A 14,930-nucleotide genomic window follows, 5' to 3' on the forward strand; every position below is an offset into this window, starting at 1 on the left:
AGAGAAATCTCCCTTTCATCTGACCTGCTGTCACACTGCTGCTGCGGGGAGGACCAGCCAGTGCATCCAAACCTGCCTCTTACCACACCTGAGACCGCTCCTTTGTGTTCCTTCCTGCTTGTCCTGCTGCAAAATCCCGATTTGCCTCCAGTGCACCCCCCCCCATCACCACTATCACAGATCCCATCCCTTTTCCCTCCTCCTCTTCTTCCTCCTATTCCCACCTCCTCCTCTCCTCCTCTCCTCCATATCTGTTTTATTCTTTGCTTCATGCATAGGAAATTGCAGAGCTCAGCATTCTCCACAGGCACTTAGGAAGGATAGAGAAAATAATAATAAGAGGAGTTGGGCGGGATGGTTTCTGTTGCACCACATAACTGACTGCCTTCCAATTACAGAAGAGAGCTTATGTTACAGAAAAGCTATTTAACCAATCGGGAGGCAGCGTAGGGTAAAGATACCAGAAAAAAAGCGAGTGGGAGAGTGGGCAAAGAGGGTGAAAAAAAGGAAAAAAAAACTGCAGTGTGTGAGTGTGTGTAGTTTTCATCCCTCCGCTTTTAGCAAATCTTTATCAAATTGTGGTACTTCAACCTTGGGGTGCATTTCAGTGGTTGAGAGGGTTTATTTGGTGATGTTCTTAGAGTAAAGGTGTGTTTTCTGGGCTCTATTAGATGCATTTGGTCTGGAACTGGAAGTAAGAGAAAGTAAGAGGAGACTCATTCTTTTTCTCTCTATCTCAAAGTGTCTTGGAGTCTGCGTAAAAAGGAACAGCTCATTGCCAGGTGGAGCATCCTGCACAGAAGGTAAGCAGTTTAATTTTTCCTTACACACAGGATGTTCACTTTTTGGGGTTCTTTAATGAACAGTAAGAGAGGCTTTTTATTTTCATAATTATTTGTATTGATCTTAAGTGGTTATTGTTCTATACATGAATCAGAGACTATCCACTTTCTTTTTTCCTTTTATTTTTTGGTATTGCCAAGATTTGAAGCGGAGCGACACAGTGAGGCTGAGGGAAAGGAGGGGGGTGGGTAGCTCAGTGCGGGACTCCCTAATGCTCCTATGCAAGTTTTCTGTGCACACGGTTCTCTTGTGCTGCAGTATCCATTTCTATCCCCTTGCGGAGCTGCCTCAGCATCCAGGTTGAGATGCTTAAATCAGCTACCAGCTTTTGATAATGTCAACTTAGCTTGTTTTCTTTTGTTTGTTTTTTTGGTATCCGGATTAATAATATTTGGTGAAGTTGTGCTTCTGATATATGGATTGAATTAGTTTAAGGACTGCCACAACCTCTTTTAGTTTGGTCATGCATGTATATATTGTGGTTTCTGATGATGTGGTAAGATAAAACAAGGAATTGGCTCTCCATTTAATTGAGTCTGGTAATTTTATCTAGTTTTTCTGTTGTTACCTCTAGGGGAGGTGCGCCTGTTTGAGAGGGTTTCTTTCTAAACTTTCAGTAAGTAGTTGGAATAATGAAAATATGGTTAATGGTAAAGCAAACTGGACTTGAAAGATGAAATTTTGAAATACATTTTCTGCCATCTTTTTCTTACAATCCTCTACATCTGATTTATTCTACCGAGTTTGACCTTCATTATCTGCAAAAAAAAAGGGTATTAATGCTGTCCAGCAGTGGGCAGTGTGTTACCTCTGCACAATGGCCCACTGCACAAAAAGGAGCAAATAATGGACCCATGTGTGTTTTCCTGTGAGCAAAGCCCCATTAGAAATTTTAAAAGGTACAGCATGTGCTAACGGATGATTATTGTTTGAAACTAACCCTCCTCCTTATAAACCTTTGTTCTCGGTTTTGCGTCAAAATTGACCTAATTTCCTGATTGTTGATACAAGTTAAAAAAGATACGTAATTTTTGAAAAACAAGAAAATGAAAGCTCATCCATTTCAGCACCATGGACAGCGACTCACATCAGGTTTTTTTTTATTGCAGAGAAACTCTCACATTAATCGGTTTAGTAATTTATATAACTGTAACCTTGTAAGGTAAAAAAAAAACAGTTTATTTATTAATCTGTAACTCTTTGTGTGCATAGATATAGAGAGTAGAGAGTTTTATATAGAGAGTTTTTTTGTTGTCACTGATTCAGATTAAATAACCTACCTGCTGTCTAAGTTTTACTTTCATTACCCATTGTGCTCCATGTAGAAGTGTCTTCATTGTGGTGTTCTTCTTCCCCCTTTGTGGCTGCAAAGTGTCAAATAGTAACAGGAAAAAACAGCAGTGCTGCAGTAATGGCAACATTAATTCCAAAGATAAGAACAAGAACTAAAGACATTTTTTAAAATTCAAAGTGGAATGAAGCTGTCATAATTTTGTAACCGTATTCCTGTTTTGTTTCCTTTTTTTAGTTTTTAGCCAAACTCTCTTTAAGAACTATATGAGATAATTAATCTTCTCTGGCTTTTAATTCTTCCAGACTGAGATTTAGAGGCTGGTGATTATCTTGACTGGTCAATTGGTGAGGGAGCAACATAGCCTGTGCAGGCTGCTTGTCCATCACAGAAACACATGGGTCAAACAGGTCTTCGGTTAGCTGTATTGTCTGTATTGTGAGTTTTGTCCTACATTGATACTGTTGGACTGTTGGAGAGAGACAGGATATTTGGAAAGAAATCATGAACAGGGAGATGCAGACAAAAAGTCAATTTAGAAGTTCTCTGACAGAGTATGGAGACAGAGATGTGGCTACAAGGTAACAGTGCTAACTTGTGTCACTGTACAGACCTTATTGACAAATCTGAATATTATTTAAATACTGCAATATGAAAAATCGGTTTTTAACTAAACAAATGCCTTTACCTATTGAATAGGACTGTACATGAGGATCAATGATAAGGGCAAACAGCTGTGTGGGAAAGAAAATGTGATGCAAAGTTTTACTAATTTTTTAGAACAACAAAAAACATTTATGGGGTGCATGGTTTTAAATACCTTAAATATCTCCCATAAAAAAATATTATAATGGTTAGCATACTTGCTTTAATAAACAGCAGTGTTTGTGTTTCCTCTATACATCATGCGAACCCTTTACCTATGCTTTGAGATTTAAAAGCTCAAAAGGATAAAACAAAGCGACTTTGTCATACTCTATTTAGCACTCTGATATTATTTAATATTTTGCCCTCTCTCACAGTCTCATAGCCTTATAGAATCACAAATGCAGAAATGTTGCAGTGCAATATGTCCAATATAAGATAGTTTGGTAATGAATAGCTTTGAACAGATTGGTGCTTCTCTTACTTTTTTTTTTTAGAAATGACACTGATACTGTATACCACAAACTTTGAATCCTCTTCACTCAGTTGAAGAGCAGAGTACTCAAAAATCTGTGCTAAAAAAACCCTTCTTCAACATATACCTACTCAAGTAAAAGTAAAAAGTAGCTATCCAAGAAAATCCTCAATTAAGTCAAAAAGAGGTTGATTAAAGTCTACGCAAGTATTAATTCACTAACAACAACATCTGATTTGATAAATAAAAATCATACAATTAGTTAAAGAACATATATGCAAATGAAGGTATTTTGACTGACTAAAAGTTATAAAATATACTGTACTTTTATGTACTTTTACTTGTATTATATTGTATATTCAAACAATCTCCAGTACACCAGTAGCTCTCTTTGGTTGCATGTAAAGGCGAAAAGATCAAACGAGGCTTCACTGTTAACTTATTATATTATATTCCTGTGTTTTACACTTTGTTTGTTTCAAGTTGTTTGTAAACTTAAAGGTATTTGGTATTTACAATATAAGGCCTTGTGACCAGAATAGGAAGTAAATTCCCTGGTGGAGTTGTGGAAAAAGAGAAAAGCCCATAATATGTCGGATGTCAGGAGGGATAAGACATGGGGAGTGTTTGGAATACAATTTGAATGTCGGTGTTCACTGAAGCAGGATATAATTGCAACTGAAGCTGGCAATGTAATGAATGTGTGAGGAAGTACTGCCAGCAGATGGTGACTATGTACAGGATGTTTATGGCTGCTAATTGCTCCAGGTGAAGAAATGACTTTGAAGCTCAAAAAACACTAAGTAAACAGTTTCAGGATGAGTGGTTGCCATATATTGCTTTATTTTCACATAAATGTATGGTTTTTAACAGGTTTTCCTTTAGACATAAACTGTGATGTGTCTGGTACATGTTAAATTAAAGCAAGGTTGTTTTTTTCACATTATTTACAGGTTAATTACAGTGGGTCAACCAGACAGAATTGCCCCACACACAATTACTGTAGTAACCGTAAATGAGTAAATGTAACTGATTTCTACCACCGCTTATAACTGCATTGTTACAAGTAGTATCTGCTTGGTTTGGAAAATAAAAATACATTTAATTGTCTGGCCAGAGGGTTTCCAGTCATGGCTTACTGTCAACTGAATTCTCAGATTCAGTTCACCAGCAGATTTCTACGTGTGTCTACTGAAAACATCCATCCATCCATTATCTGACATGCTTGTCCAGAGTTGGGTCACAAGGGGTGCTGGTTGCCTATCTCCAGCAGTCAATGGGCGAGAGGCGGGGTACACCCTGGACAGGTTGCCAGTCCATTGCAAGGCAACACAGAGACACATAGGGCAAACAACCATTCACACACACTCACACCTAAGGAGAATTTAGAGAAGCCAATTAACCTAACAGTCATGTTTTTGTACTGAAAACATATACACTGAAATTTAGTAGGTGCTTAATGCCAGTGTTTTTAGAAAAACATTTAATGGCTTTAGATAATATAAGCCTGACACCAGCTGTGAAACAAAGCTTTGTTTCATGTCACGGTTGAGAGCAATCTGAATAGAGTCTCAGCAGGTCTCAGCTTACATATAAGGAAACTCACCAAGATAGTAATGATTAGAAACAAAAGTTCTTTAATAGGAGATGGAATGGGGCTCCCTGACTGTTTCATGAATTAGCCAGTTACTGTCATTTAACATGAACATAAAGTACGATGTCTGGGCATGGTCAACAGTTTCATATCAGAAAGAAGCCAAACTTATTTATATTTTCTTTAAAACATCACAACTGACCAAAGTGCTGAACAGACATAATACATAAGCATTAAAACTCACATACAAGAAGACTGTAGAAGAATGTTTTAAAGCTGCTTAATCAAAAAAAAAAAAAGTTTTCTCTGAAATAATAAAATAGCAGATTTAGAAATACACATAAAAAACTGTTTAATGTGCACTAGCAGTAAATTCCAAATCCTTGGCTTTGCCACAGAATCAGTTGTCCCTCTGAGCTTCCGCTATGTCCATAAGAAGCTGGTTTGCTGACCTTAATAAACGGGAGGGGCAATGTATTTGTTAACTCTCAAAGAGTTAGGTTTGTTTTAAATTAAATTTTGAAGTCAAATTAAACTATCTTAAAATGAACCTCATAATAGATAGGCAGTTGTTGCGATGAGGCTAAAACCAGTTAAATGTACCAGTTAAATGGTGTGCAGCTGCATTCTGCAACAGCTGGAGATGAGAAAAAAACAGAAGACTTTGGTACCCAATAGTATAGGCAGTTACAGTAATAGGGCTGTTTTATGTTACAACGTTTTTTTGTTTTGTTTTACTCAATCAAAATAAATAGCATTTTACGATTGAACTAAACAACCTGTCAAGATTAAAATCACTGTCTATTTTCACTCCTTGTAAGTCTGTTACAATAGGTTGTATATTGGGGAAAATACATCTTTAGTCAGCCACTGATTCTGCAAGTTTTCCTAGATGAGAGAGGTCTGTCATTTTCATCATATGGACACTAACTATTATTTTAACAAGAAATTTAATTAGTATTTTTTAAGAATTGATTGTAAATTATGGTGGAAAATAGGTATTTATACACCAACAAACAGCAAGATGGCCCTCAGAGACCAATAACTTCATTATTAAGAAGCTCTTCTGACCTCCTCCTTCTGACAAGTTCTTTACCTATAATTAATGACATCGGTATGAACTCATTATCTGTGTAAAATGCTATTAATAATGAGTTTAAACAGAAAGCTAACAGAAGAATATAGATAAAATGTATTGTCCCAAAATGGAGAAAATGAGAAAATGCACCATCAGCCAGTATGCAGATTTACACAAAAGTGAAAACAGAAAAGCAGATAATAAAAATTAAGAAACTTGTACAGTAAAGTATAATAACTGCGTATAAAAGCACAATGCTTAGGGTGAAAGTTTAATGATTCATCCTTTCAAAAACTGATTCAGTCAAGCTGTTACACAGTCACTGTTAAGTAAATTGTGCAAATTAGCAAATTATTTTCAATGATATATATTTGGAAGAAGAGAGCAGCTGTTGGGCTCATCATTGCTCATCCTTCGAGCATGACATCCGCTGTCCCAGCATGAGTGGTTTGGGTGTTTAGTGTGTCCCAATAAATGATGGTCTGAGCAAAATAGCGGAGCACCACCGGCTGTCACCACCATTGGCAGCTATTCTAAAATCCTTGACATTGCAGTAAGCAGAGGTGCTAAAATAAAGAAAATAATAAAATCTGCAAATCTGTTGTCAAGGAAGTTAAAAATAAGATTAAATAAAGGAGATGTTGAGGTATAATTAAGTATCTTGTATTTACACAAGTTTTCATGATAAACACACTGAATAAAAACGTATCACACCCGATAATGATATCTTTTGGCAATTAAGTGGTTTGTGAAAGAAACTCTTAAAAACCTGCATATGGAAATAACAGAGCCCCAAACAGAATATATTTAATGCATAGAAAGGAATGAACTTCAGTTCTTTAGACCCAAAATATAAAAGTTGTGGGTGAATAACTTTGTGTTTAGGAAGATTAACTGGAAAATCCATTCAACCCTCATTATGACTTTAAATGTTCTATACCATGCTTTTTTAATACTGCTTTTTTAAATCAACTTTAGGCGTTTTTAGGAAGAAATATTGTATTCAACACTATGGAGTATTTGTTTGTCTTGAACTTTAGCTTGACATACAGTTTGGCAACAAGCTAGTGGTTTTATCGTAAAATTTACAACAAATTTATGAATTAGTCTCCCAGACAAAAATAAAATCCAACCTTTTAGCGGTTAGGCTTTTGTTTAGGGAGGCTTAACGAAATCCAGGAGCTCTAACCTAATGTGGAAATGGCTCCCTATTCCACTAGGATTGTTTCAGAGCAGAATGCTTCCATACAGTTGGAATTGAATGAAAATTGTGTAATGCATGATAGTAGTGTAATTGTAGGCTTTAAATAGATCTCTAAATCAGTAATTATTTGGTCAATACTAAGCATCTCTTGCATGCCTGCTTATTATCTAACCCCTCACCTTTGTTTTTCATTGGTAAGTGAGTTTAAAAACTTTAGTGCAAAAAAATATTTAGTCAGTCATTGATTGTTCAAATTCTACTTATAAAGATGGGAGATTTGTAATTTTTTATAATAGCTACAGTTCAAGTTTTAGAGACAAAATGAAAAAAAAAAAATAATCCATGAAATCACATTGTAGGAATTAAAATACACTATATTGCCAAAAGTATTTGCTCACCTGCCTTGACTCACATATGAGCTTAAGTGACATCCCGTTCCTAATCCATAGGGTTCAATATGACGTCGGTCCACCCTTTGCAGCTAGAACAGCTTCAACTCTTCTGGGAAGGCTGTCCACAAGGTTTAGGAGTGTGTTTATGGGAATTTTTGACCATTCTTCCAGAAGCGCATTTGTGAGGTCGCACACTGATGTTGGACGAGAAGGCCTGGCTCTCAGTCTCCGCTCTAATTCATCCCAAAGGTGTTCTATCGGGTTGAGGTCAGGACTCTGTGCAGGCCAGTCAAGTTCATCCACACCAGACTCTGTCATCCATGTCTTTATGGACCTTGCTTTGTGCACTGGTGCACAGTCATGTTGGAAGAGGAAGGGGCCAGCTCCAAACTGTTCCCACAAAGTTGGGAGCATGGAATTGTCCAAAATGTCTTGGTATGCTGAAGCATTCAGAGTTCCTTTCACTGGAACTAAGGGGCCAAGCCCAGCTCCTGAAAAACAACCCCACACCATAATCCCCCCTCCACCAAACTTTACACTTGGCACAATGCAGTCAGACAAGTACCGTTCTCCTGGCAACCGCCAAACCCAGACCCGTCCATCAGATTGCCAGATGGAGAAGCGCGATTCGTCACTCCAGAGAACGCGTCTCCACTGCTCTAGAGTCCAGTGGCGGCGTGCTTTACACCACCGCATCCGACGCTTTGCATTGCACTTGGTGATGTATGGCTTGGATGCAGCTGCTCGACCATGGAAACCCATTCCATGAAGCTCTCTGCGCACTGTTCTTGAGCTAATCTGAAGGCCACATGAAGTTTGGAGGTCTGTAGTGATTGACTCTGCAGAAAGTTGGCGACCTCTTCGCACTATGCGCGTCAGCATCCGCTGACCCCGCTCCGTCAGTTTACGTGGCCTACCACTTCGTGGCTGAGTTGCTGTCGTTCCCAAACACTTCCATTTTCTTATAATACAGCTGACAGTTGACTGTGGAATATTTAGGAGCGAGGAAATTTCACGACTGGATTTGTTGCACAGGTGGCATCCTATCACAGTTCCACGCTGGAATTCACTGAGCTCCTGAGAGCGACCCATTCTTTCACAAATGTTTGTAAAAACAGTCTGCATGCCTAGGTGCTTGAATTTATACACCTGTGGCCATGGAAGTGATTGGAACACCTGATTCCAATAATTTGGATGGGTGAGCAAATACTTTTGGCAATATAGTGTATCTATATTTGTAAATTATATGTATTTATTTGGTCAATAACAAAAGTTCGACTCAATGCTTTGTTTTCTGTAAGTCAGGTTTGCATAAACTGCAGCTGTTGTTTTGGCCCATATCTCCTTTCAGATCTCTACCACGGCAGTGATGTTTTTTGGATGTCATCGAGGACTTACGGACTTTCAAATCCCTCAACAAAGTTTATGTGTTTTAGAGGTTTGGAGAATGGTTAGGTTTCTTGAAATGCTTTCTTTACAGTAACTCCCTTATTTCCTAATGCCGGGCATAGACTGTAAGATTTTTTTTATCGTTGCACGCAGCTACAGCGCACACTGTACAATGAAACTGCAGGGTTTTGTCCTACAGTGTGAGTTAACAGCTCACAATGTATCTTCTCACACTATGCGGCACAACGCTAAATAACTGACCCAAGTTACAGTATGGGCCAGTTATGTATAAGTTATGAGCACACTGAAGCATGCTGAAACATGCTGGCACACGTCGACATACAACAAGTACATCAAGACGTATGTCAGTGTTTTCTCATAATCGTGTTGGGAGCTGGAGAAATTCCCATCTTTCTCCAGCAGAGTCCGCCGTGGATCCTCTGAGGGAGCCTCCTGCACAGCTGCAGCTCGTCAAAGATCATCAGAGGATCCACTATATAAGCTGTCTTCAGACCTTGCCTCAACGCCGCAGTGTTGTTCCAGTTGGTCAGCGCTAAAGCCTAGATCCTCAGTGTATCTCCATGACTTTGAATCCAGTCTGGATTCTAACTACTGTCTCTGTTTTCCAGGAAACCCGTGCCTCCTCTGTGAGATCTCTGGAAGACCTAACCTGCCGAGCCGACCCTCTGAGCCAAACCCTGAAGATTCACAGAGAACCCCCAAGCAGCTCAGGACTAGAGCTGGGAAATCTAAGCCAAGGTCTGTTCAAGCTAAGACGTGAGACGCTGAAGCAGCAAACGGACTCTGCTGACAAACCCCTTCTCCAGAACCAACAGTGACTCTCCCAAGTTTAACCTGAAGAACCCTCAAGGTACAATCAGTGAACCAGTGGAAATCAAACCCTGTCAGCAGTCACTAACTGTGCTGTCTCTCATGCAGACTCCGGTGAACCAGTTCCCAGGCCCGAACCAGAATCAGTACATTCTGTGTGTTTTGTGCTTTAATAAACTGTTCAACTTTTCATCCTTGTGTCCGTCAGTGGTGTTCTGCATAACTGGGTCTCCTTCTGTGAACCCATCATGACAGAACACTGCGGCCAAACTCAAGGCCCAGCAGATCACCATCTCCGTCGACTAGAGGAACAGGCAGCCCAAATTCATGGACACGGCCTGGCTCTACGTGAGTTAAACACCCACATAGAAAGACAAAATCAAGCCATTCAAGGCTATGTTAACTACGTGAACAGCGCTAATGCTGCGTCTGTACAGCAACCATTTCCGGGTCCAGTCCCACCTCTGAGGTCACAGGCTGTGACGTCATCAGAGTTCCGTCCTAGTCTCCCAGAAAGATTTTCTGGCAACATGAAGGATATCAAAGGATTTTTATTTCAATGTCGGTTGATCTTTCAGAACTCCCCTGGCTGTTTTTCCACGGATCACAAGAAGATAACTTTCATTCTCTCTCAGTTAAAGGTACACTATGCAACCGGTGTTGATTTTCCAGCGAGACTCCCCCCAGAGGGCGAAAGTAAAAGTGCACTGTCGTAAATATGCACAGCTGTTCACCTGGTTTCTCCGTCAAGCCAGGCGCGGTGGTTTTGAGCTTAGCAGACAGGCGAACGCAACGAATGACTAATGCTGCGTTCACACCGCAGCTGGCGCAACAGAAGCAGCGAGTTTAAATGCCAAATCAATGGTTGACGCGCGTCAAGGCGCAGCAAAAGGTCCCGCGGCACGTTTTGAGCTGCAGGCCCAGCGCGTCTGAGCAGCTGAAGCAGGGAGAGAGACACAGCGCTGATGATCAGAGGCTATGATCTCTCCTCTTAAACAGTTTATTGACGCCTAAATTAACTTAAAATGCAGAAATCTGCTGGCAGAATATGCAGTTTGGATTATTTAGATGAAAAACACCTACCAGCTGCCGCGGTGAACCGCGAGGACGTGACCTGGCCAGAGGCTGCTGATGAAGGGGTTCCTTCTGTCGGCGCACCGCTGGTATGTGGGGCAGGATAATAATCTGAATGAACTGACGGCACTGATTACGTTTTCAGGTGTATTTTCTCATTTAAACACATATTAAAACTACTCTATTCCAAATGATCACAGCAAATATAGCTGCAAGGCAGAGAAAGGATAGTGAAGCTCCGCCCAACGCGCGTCAGACACACTTTTGCACCGCACAGCCAGAGCAGCAAAGCTGTTGTTGTTGTACATCCTCGATCCTGCACTCATCGAGGAGTACGAGCGTTCCTGCCCATCTACCTCTTCCGGACCGCCAAGGGGCGGTCGTTGAGGGGGGGGTACTGTTGGGAGCTGGAGAAATTCCCATCTTTCTCCAGCAGAGTCCGCCGTGGATCCTCTGAGGGAGCCTCCTGCACAGCTGCAGCTCGTCAAAGATCATCAGAGGATCCACTATATAAGCTGTCTTCAGACCTTGCCTCAACGCCGCAGTGTTGTTCCAGTTGGTCAGCGCTAAAGCCTAGATCCTCAGTGTATCTCCATGACTTTGAATCTAGTCTGGATTCTAACTACTGTCTCTGTTTTCCAGGAAACCCGTGCCTCCTCTGTGAGATCTCTGGAAGACCTAACCTGCCGAGCCGACCCTCTGAGCCAAACCCTGAAGATTCACAGAGAACCCCCAAGCAGCTCAGGACTAGAGCTGGGAAATCTAAGCCAAGGTCTGTTCAAGCTAAGACGTGAGACGCTGAAGCAGCCAACGGACTCTGCTGACAAACCCTTCTCCAGAACCAACAGTGACTCTCCCAAGTTTAACCTGAAGAACCCTCAAGGTACAATCAGTGAACCAGTGGAAATCAAACCCTGTCAGCAGTCACTAACTGTGCTGTCTCTCACGCAGACTCCGGTGAACCAGTTCCCAGGCCCGAACCAGAATCCGTACATTCTGTGTGTTTTGTGCTTTAATAAACTGTTCAACTTTTCATCCTTGTGTCCGTCAGTGGTGTTCTGCATAACTGGGTCTCCTTCTGTGAACCCATCATGACAAATCGGGCCATAAGTTACAGGTAAGTTAAATGATCGTTGACACACATTAAGTGTAAGTTTCTCATAAGTTGTGGTGTCTAGTTTATTCAAAACCTATAAGTAACTTGTGCATAACTTATCAAGAACTTATCTCCAACGCATATCAACGTATCTGATGTGCTCCAGACGACCACTGAACGTGTTTCTAACTTACAGCTACTGTATAATGGCGTATTGGCAGCGTTTTGGTATGAAAGGGGGTTCACAGGAAGAAACGTCAGTACTTCTTCAGACTTCGTCGCCATCATAGGGTGAGGGTGAGTGTGATGGATCTTCCCTGCGTGACAGGGGTTTTAAGTCAAGTAGTTTGGTTTAAAGTCTTACAATACATTGAACCGTTATCCTGTCGCTTTGCAGAAAAGCAGCCCACATGCCTCACATTAGGTATGGGATTTCCAGGATGCAACTCTTTCTTCTTCCTCCAAACGTGACAAATTTTTGAAACCAAGTTCTATTTTGGTTTTATCGGATCCCATGAACTACTGACAGGTTTCTTCTGGATCCTTCATATGCTCTGGCAAAGTTCAGACATGCTTTGCACTGCAGGATCAGAGTTCTTCTTGAAGTAATCTTCTTGTTGCTGATGGTAGTCTTGGTTACTTTGGTCGAGGCTCTCTGCAGGTCAATTATCAGGTCCTTCTGAGTATTTCTGCGATTTTGTCTCAAGATCTTTTTAATCCCGCAGAATAAGATCTTCCAAGGGACCCCAGATCAAGAGAGATTTTCAATGGTCTTGCATTCTTATATTTTCTTATAATTGCTACCACACTGTATTTATTCACATCAGTCTGCTTACCTGTAGTATAATCACTCTTCCCATCCTGGTGCAGTTCTACAATTTCTACCTGGTGTCCTTTGACAGCTCTTTGGACTGGTTGCCATGGTTGAGTTGCAGTCTGACTGTTTGAGGCTGTGGTTAGGTTGTCTTTTATAGGGTTATAAGCTCAAACAGAGGTCATTAATGGAAGTGGAAGACAGGATAGCTTTCAAGGGAAGAACTTAAAAATCTGTGAGGGCCAGAAATCTTGCTTGTTTGTTGGTGAACAAATATTTACTTTGAACCATTATTTATAAATAAATTCTTTAAAAAACTGACGATGTGATTTCCAATTTTTTTTCTTTCCATTTTTTGTCTCTAATATAACAATAATAACACTTACAGGACTATTTCAACTGTTAGATAGGGAGAAGAAATTAAGTGAAGAAATTAATTGTTTGTTTTTATTGTTGATTAACAGTATGAACCAAATTTCTTATTACATAAAAGTCAGGACGTATTAATGATGTTTCAGTGTAAAATTTAATTCAAAGTCTTCACATGCAGCATTTTACTTATAAACTCGACCGCATCTACTTTGTTTTTTATCAACTGACTCCCTTGACTCCAGCTTGACATGGAGTTGGTGTGGTAAGCGACAACTTCATAATTAGGAATAATCACCAACAGAAATAAATAAATAAATAAAAAATAAATATAAATAATATAAATAATGACAGAAATAGACAGGACACAGGCAAGAACATTAGTCAAAGGTCTCAAACTTGGTAAGCTAACCATGAAAGAATATACAAATATAATATAGGCAATACAATATGATATATTTGTGGATATTCCTTTGCTGAATTTCATATAAAACCAGCCGAAAAAACAAGTTGATAAAATAATAAACGACTAAAAAACAAATCTGCCCAGTTTATAATCTCGCAATTAAATGAATAATATATTAGGGTAAAAGTGGAATATGTTGAAAAGATTAATTCAGTACAACATAGCTTAAAAAAATCATAACCCTTTAGATATTTAACATTATTGTTTCAATTATGAGGTAACAAAATAACTCATGAGTTTAAAAGATTTTGTTGAATTAAACTCTCATAGGTGTAACATGTATTCATATTCTTCGCCCTGAAAATAAGATTACTACACTCTCAGAATTTTGAGTAAAGCTTAAGGTATAAAACAATATCCTTTTCCTGTAATATCTCACAAAGTTCACCTCATTCCATGCTCTGGAAATAAAGAATGACACGGCTGCAAAAATAATAACTGGAGAAGCTGCAGGGATCCATAGAGTACCAGTCGGACTACCGGTATTTGTTGCACGGAGACTATTAGTTGTTGCCTCCACAAATATGGGCTTTAGGGAGCAGTTGCAACTAGAAACATATTGTTTGAAAGAAAACCATAAGACCCAAAGAAGATTTGCTACAATTCAGAAAACACAGCAAACATCTTAAAGAATGTCCTCATGTCAGATCAGAACAAAACTGAACATTTTGACTAATATGCAAAAGAAAAAGACACTGCTTATCATCCTTAAAACAAAATCCCCATTATTACATGGGATGGTGAAAGCATAGAACTGTTTGAAAGTGTTTTCTTAGCAGGCAAAACGAAACTGGTTAGAGTTGAATAGGAATATGGTTGGAGGTAAATACAGTGTGATCCTTTAATTTGTTAAGGGCTGCAAAAAGCTTGAAGCCTTCCTGTTGGACTGCAGCCCCAACCTTCACTCAGAGCTACAATGTTTTAGTTTAGATCAAAACCCTGAGTTCAAATTTATGTATTAGTATGGCCGATTTAAAGTACAGACCTGAATCTGACCGAGAATGTGCGGCACAACTTGACATATGCATCTATAGATGCTTTCTCTCAAACTTTGACTGAGGTGATGTTTTGCAAAGAAGAATTAGATATGTAGAGATGGAAGAGTCATTAGATGAAGGTGATCTAAAAAACAATAAATTGGTAATAGTACAGTGTTTCCAACGCCATTCCTGCACAGCTGGACTAATTCAGACTTGAACAAACTCATCAACACTTAATATTTTATGATTTTAGATTTCATCCATGCTCCAAACCTAAAAATAAAACTCATAGCATATTTTAAGCAGCCAATCAGGGATCCTAGTCACTGAAAAATATGCTGACGGAATCTGCCAGAACCAGTGTTGTATTATGCAACCAAGAGACAGAA

General features: G+C 39.6%; 1 protein-coding gene across 4 annotated transcripts in view; it reads left to right on the top strand.

Moving 5' to 3' along the window:
• LOC119781997 (synaptotagmin-2-like) overlaps nt 1–14,930 on the top strand; it is a 97,707-nt gene that overhangs the window by 3,566 nt on the left and 79,211 nt on the right. The window contains exons 1-2 of one of the 4 annotated variants that reach the window (XM_038282675.1): nt 276–648; nt 743–803. The gene's annotated coding sequence lies outside the window, so the exon portion shown is untranslated. Of the gene's footprint in view, nt 1–275; nt 804–14,930 lie in introns of those variants that run through there. The other 3 variants (XM_038282671.1, XM_038282673.1, XM_038282672.1) reach the window with 3 other exon arrangements.

The sequence above is a fragment of the Cyprinodon tularosa genome, unplaced genomic scaffold (genome assembly GCF_016077235.1).
Source record: "Cyprinodon tularosa strain WSP-4 unplaced genomic scaffold, ASM1607723v1 ctg187, whole genome shotgun sequence".
Classification (NCBI taxonomy): Eukaryota; Metazoa; Chordata; class Actinopteri; order Cyprinodontiformes; family Cyprinodontidae; genus Cyprinodon; species Cyprinodon tularosa.